We start from the raw sequence: 6,000 nt of genomic DNA, 5'->3' as shown, positions 1-6,000 counted from the left end.
ATTTTCTGGGTGTGTAATACTCTGTTCTCAGAATTATTTTTAAAGCTTCCCTGTGCAAAGGATCCTGTGGAGAGAAGGAAACAGAGCATTGCCTCTGTGTGTTTAGTTTTTTTTTTGTTTTTGGGATTTTACCAGAAAAATCCCCAACAGTGGTATCAGAGCAGGCTTAGGCTCTTTGAAGGTGTTCAAGAAGCTGAAGGGAGGAGTCTTTTGTTGCAGCAGTAAATCTTCTCCAGCAAAGTGAAGTCTCAGGCAAAAGATTCAGGTATTCCTCAAAGTTTTCTTTTTGTTACTGCTGAAACAGTCAGTGTTTTAAAATACACAGTCAAGAAATTAAAGCATAGTTGAGGATGCAAGGAATGGCTAGCACCAGTACTAGCATGGGTATGTTTAACACCCAGTTCCCATAGTTTAATGGGAAGAACTATGACTACTGGTCAATAACCATGAGAGCTTTATTTGTCTCACAAGATCTATGGGAGCTTGTTGAATCTGGGTTTGAAGAACCAGCAGATGAAAATCAATTTAACAACTTAACTCAGGCAGAGGGAGATCTGCTAAAGAGCAATAGGAAGAAGGATGCAAAAGCCATTGTATTGTTGTATCAAGCAGTGGACCAGAGTGTGTTTCCAAGGATAGCAGCAGCTAAGACATCCAATGAAGCATGGCAAACCCTCAAAACAACGTATCAAGGCATGGAGAAAGTAAAGACAGCAAAACTACAGTTGCTGAGGAGAGATTTTGAAAATATGAGCATGAAGGAGTCAGACACTATTGACTCATTTTTCACACATGTAATTGGTCTGGTCACACAGATGAGGACTCATGGAGAAACCCTTGAAGAAAGGAGGATTGTGGAGAAATTATTGAGGGTCTTACCCTCAAAGTTTGATGTGATTGTCACCACCATAGAAGAGACAAAGGATCTCTCAAACTTTTCAGTTGATGAGCTTCATGCATCACTGATAACACATGAGCAGAGGTTGAGTAGAAATGAAAACTCATCCCTAGAGCAAGCCTTTAAGACCCATATGTCCTTTGGAAGAGGAAGAGGTCAAGGCAGAGGAAACAAGAGAGGAAGAGGCAGAAGCCAGAACAGAGGTGGAAGGAACAGCCCAACAAATTCTCAAGGAAGAGGCAGCAACCCAAATCAGAACCAAGGCCAAGGCAGCAGCCAACAAAGAGGACAACATCATGCTCAAGGAAAAAGGTATGAAAAATCCAATGTCCAATGCTATTATTGTAAAAAATATGGGCATTATGCCAGTTAATGTAGGAAGAAGCAACATGATATGAGTAATAGACAAAATGCAAAAGTCACTAGAGAAAACATCAACCAAGATAATGTGTTGTTAGCTTGTAACATGGCTGAAACAAACAATGAGGACATATGGTTTTTAGACTCAGGTTGCAGCAACCATATGACAGGAAACATAGCCCTCTTTTCTGCCCTAGATAAAAATGTGAAATCAGAAGTCACACTAGGAACTGATAGCAAAATTTCTGTTATGGGAAAAGGAGAGGTAAAAATATTTACAAAGCAAGGAGAAAAGAAAACCATAGCAGATGTCTACTATGTCCCTGGAATGAGATGTAACCTCTTGAGTATTGGACAGCTTGTTCAAAAGGGTTACAATGTTTTCTTTGAAAATGATGTATGCACCATCATGGATATAGCACCCAGCAAACGATGCATTGCTGAAGTGAAGATGACAAGGAACAGGATGTTCCCTCTTAGAATAAGGGCAGATTTGAAAAACAAAGGAGAAATTGCAGCAGTCACCCAAGAGGCTTTCCAAAGCGTGCCAAAGGATGAAAATTGGTTGTGGCACTTGAGATTTGGACATCTCAATTTTGGAGGTCTAAACTTGTTAAGCAGAAAAGGAATGGTAAGAGGATTACCATTGATAGAGAAACCAGACAGCCTTTGTGAAGGTTGCATTTTGGGGAAACAACATAGAGAAAGTTTTCCATCAGGTAAAAGCATAAGGGCAAAGGCACCCTTAGAGATCATCCACTCAGATTTATGTGGACCGATGCAAGCTCCATCATTAGTAGGCAGCCAATATTTCCTAACATTTATTGATGACTTTACAAGAAAAACTTGTGTATATTTCCTTAAAAACAAAAGTGAAGTGTTTGAAAAATTTCGAAATTTCAAAGCACTTGTGGAGAACCAAAGCGGGCTGCATATAAAATTTTTGAGAACTGACAGAGGAGGTGAGTATATCTCCAAGGAATTCCTACGATTTTGTAGAGAAAATGGAATTCACAAACAGTTTACAGCTAGGTACACCCCACAGCAAAATGGAGTTGCTGAAAGGAAGAACAGAACCATCATGGATATGGCGAGGAGCATGCTGAAGGCAAAGCATTTGCCAAATGATTATTGGGCTGAAGCTGTAAATTGTGCAGTATATATTTTGAACAGGTGTCCTACAAAAGCAGTGTTGAACAAAGTGCCAGAAGAAGCATGGAGTGGGAGAAAGCAAGGAGTCACCCACATGAAAGTTTTCGGATGTGTGGCCTATGCACACATACCAGATCAGCTAAGGAGGAAGTTGGACAGCAAAGGGGAGAAATGTATCTTCATTGGATACAGTGAGGAATCCAAAGCTTACAGGTTGTATATCCCATCTACCAAGAAGTTTTTTGTCAGCAGAGATGTTCAATTCATTGAGGAGGAAGCTTGGGATGGAAGCATAGAGAAAACAGTGAATGTTAAAAACTGTTTGTCTCATGATGAAGATGATGAGGAGATGGCTGAAATACATCCCCAAACAGCAGCACCAACACAAGGACAGCAAGGGACACCATTGAGGATAAATGAAAGTGCTTCTCCAAGCACACCACAAGGAGGAAATTCAAGTGCATCTTCAAGCACTTGCACACCAAATGAAAGAGGTAAGAAGTTTAGAAATCTAAGTGACATTTATGAAGAAGGAATGAATTCCTTATTTGCCTTGTACTGTCATGTTGATGATCCTATTCATTTCGAAGATGCAATTAAAGATAAGAAATGGATAGAAGCTATGGATGAGGAGATGAATGCCATAGAGAGAAACAAAACATGGGATTTGGTTGAGCTACCAAAAGGTAAAGAGGTCATTGGAGTTAAATGGGTCTACAAGACCAAGAGCAATGCTGAAGGCAAGATAGAAAGGCACAAGGCAAGGCTGGTTGTCAAAGGATACAAGCAGCAGTATGGGAGAGATTATGAGCAGACTTTCGCACCGGTTGCAAGAATGGAAACCGTGAGAGCAGTGCTGTCCATAGCAGCTCAAAACAAGTGGAAAGTTGACCAAATGGACGTGAAGTCAGCATTCCTAAATGGAGTGTTAATGGAAGAGATTTACATTGAACAACCTCTAGGCTATGAGAAGAAAGGTGAAGAGCACAAAGTGTGCAAATTGAAGAAGGCTCTTTATGGGCTGAAGCAAGCGCCAAGAGCATGGTACAGCAGGATAGATTCCTATCTATTGGATAATGAATTTGACAAGTGTGAAGGAGAACCCACCATCTACATCAAAGAAAAAGATGGTAAAATTTTAATTGTTGTCTTATATGTTGATGATGTTATTTTCAGAAGTAATGATGATCAGCGCATTGAGAATTTTAAATCAGTCATGAAAGAGGAATTTTTAATGACTGACATGGGTTTCTTGAGATACTTCTTAGGCATAGAAGTAGATCAAAATGAAAAAGGAATTTTTATCTCACAAGCTAGATATGTAAATCAAGTGTTGGGCAGATTTAGCATGCAAGAATGCAAAGCAGCGATCACTCCCACAGTAATGGGATTAAAACTCAACAGAGAGGACAGCAGCAAGGATTTTGATCCTAGTTTGTACAAGAGTATTGTTGGCAGCCTTATGTATTTAACAGCTACTAGGCCTAACATTATGTTTGCTGTTAGTTTAATTTCCAGATTCATGGAGAGGCCAAAGGAGGCACATTGGCAGGCAGCAAAAAGAATTCTGAGGTATGTCAAAGGTACCAAAATGTTTGGCATTTTATATACTGTCTCTAAACATTCAAATTTAATTGGATAGACTGATAGTGATTGGGCTGGAAGTGTAGATGATCGGAAAAGCACTTCCGGTTATGTTTTTCATATGGGTTCAGGAGCCATATCATGGGCTTCTAAGAAGCAGTCCATTGTAGCATTGTCTACAGCAGAGGCTAAATATGTGGCAGCTACAGCAGCAGCATGTCAAGCAATTTGGATGAGAAGAATGTTGAGGATCTTAGGCCAAGAGCAGGGAAAAGTGACAGTGATTTTTTGTGACAATAGCTCAGCTATTGCATTGTCAAAGAATTCAGTGTTTCATAAGAGAACGAAACACATTGATACAAGGTTTCACTACATCAGAGAATTGGTGAACAATGGAGAAATTATCCTAGAACATTGCAGGACTCAAGAACAGGTTGCAGACATTTTGACAAAGCCATTGGATCAGAAAAGCTTTGAATTTTTGAGAAAGTGTCTGGGTATGACCGAATGCCCAACAGTTGAAATTAAAGGGGAGTGTTGAAAACTAATTCCAACTGCGCACGTACAACCCCAAAACCACCGCAGTGAAACCATAAACCACTTGATGCATTTTGGACCCCTTTTGTGGTGAAAGAAGATTCCGTATAATCGAGCCCGATTCAATTATCCTCAGCCACGTGGTCCTCTATATACGTCAGCAGAACTGACATTTCGGAGCCTAAAGTTCAGCATAAAAATGGCTCCCGAAATCCTCCACCGCCGTCCGATCTGCCTGATCATTCTCCGCCGTCCATCAACCAAAGTAGCATACGAGCCTGCATTAAAAATTATGCGTGGAGTAAAATTCAAGTTTCGTTGACCGCCGTAAAATCATTCAATGCATAGTTATTGTGGTTCGTAAGTTTTTGGTAGAACATTAAATTTTAATTACAATGGAGGTATGGGCATATGTATTTTACGTGTTATATATTTTGTAAGGCATACATATTATATGTGTTTTTGTTTTTTAAAGCGTTGACCATATATATTGTGAACATGTCGTAAAACCCACGGCAGTACATAATGTTTTGTTTTAAGTTTTTCATATTACGAGCCAAGTGAAAAACGTGCTCTGTATTTTTTGTTGTTGTATATTTGCACATGGGATGAAATAGAAGCATGCAGCAGCTAAAGAATAGGGGGAGCGTTGATTTTTGAAAAGAGGATATATGCACAGCAGTGCGGGGAGTATGTTTTTAGTTTTACACCAGTAAATGTAAAAGGGGTTTTACAACAGTAAATGTAAATGGGTTTTTACACACCAACAGTGTAAATTCTCAGGTGGAGAAAGAGTAAATATTTTGTTGGCTGAATGTTATTTTTTTTGGTGAATCCCTCTCAGTAAAAGAGGATGAATATGTATCAGACATTTTGTTTTAATGAATAGAAATCATTTTCTGGGTGTGTAATACTCTGTTCTCAGAATTATTTTTAAAGCTTCCCTGTGCAAAGGATCCTGTGGAGAGAAGGAAATAGAGCATTGCCTCTGTGTGTTTAGTTTTTTTTTTTTTTTGGGATTTTACCAGAAAAATCCCCAACAGTATCGCAGTTGATCGTGCATATGTATCACATTTTTATCATCCACTTCAACGAGACATTTTCCCTCTAAATTTGTATGCCCCAGCAATCCGTTCCAGCCTGATGCGTTCCAAACTGTTATGGCACTTGTTTTGATTTCTCCTATGAAAAAAAGGGCGATATCTAAAAAGATCTTCTGCTCCTCTTCGTTAAGTGCGTCGTAACTGATTTTTAATCTCTTCTTTATATCAGGTGAAACTTTCATTTGATTTACTTCCTTGAGAAAACCAGACCAATGAGTGTTGAGAGATGAGTTCAAAACATCCCATTAGTTAAAGAGCTTAGAAAAATAGTAATTTTACTTGTTAGTTGGGAAACTAGAACATACAAGGCATTTAAGACATAGAGTAACAAATCAAGTTCAACAAAGTAACTAGATGAATCTACCT

The sequence above is a fragment of the Pinus tabuliformis genome, chromosome 2_1, assembly GCF_031772625.1.
Source record: "Pinus tabuliformis cultivar Carrire ecotype Pingquan chromosome 2_1, CPIR1, whole genome shotgun sequence".
In the NCBI taxonomy this organism is placed as follows: domain Eukaryota; kingdom Viridiplantae; phylum Streptophyta; class Pinopsida; order Pinales; family Pinaceae; genus Pinus; species Pinus tabuliformis.
This window is presented reverse-complemented; position numbering follows the sequence as displayed.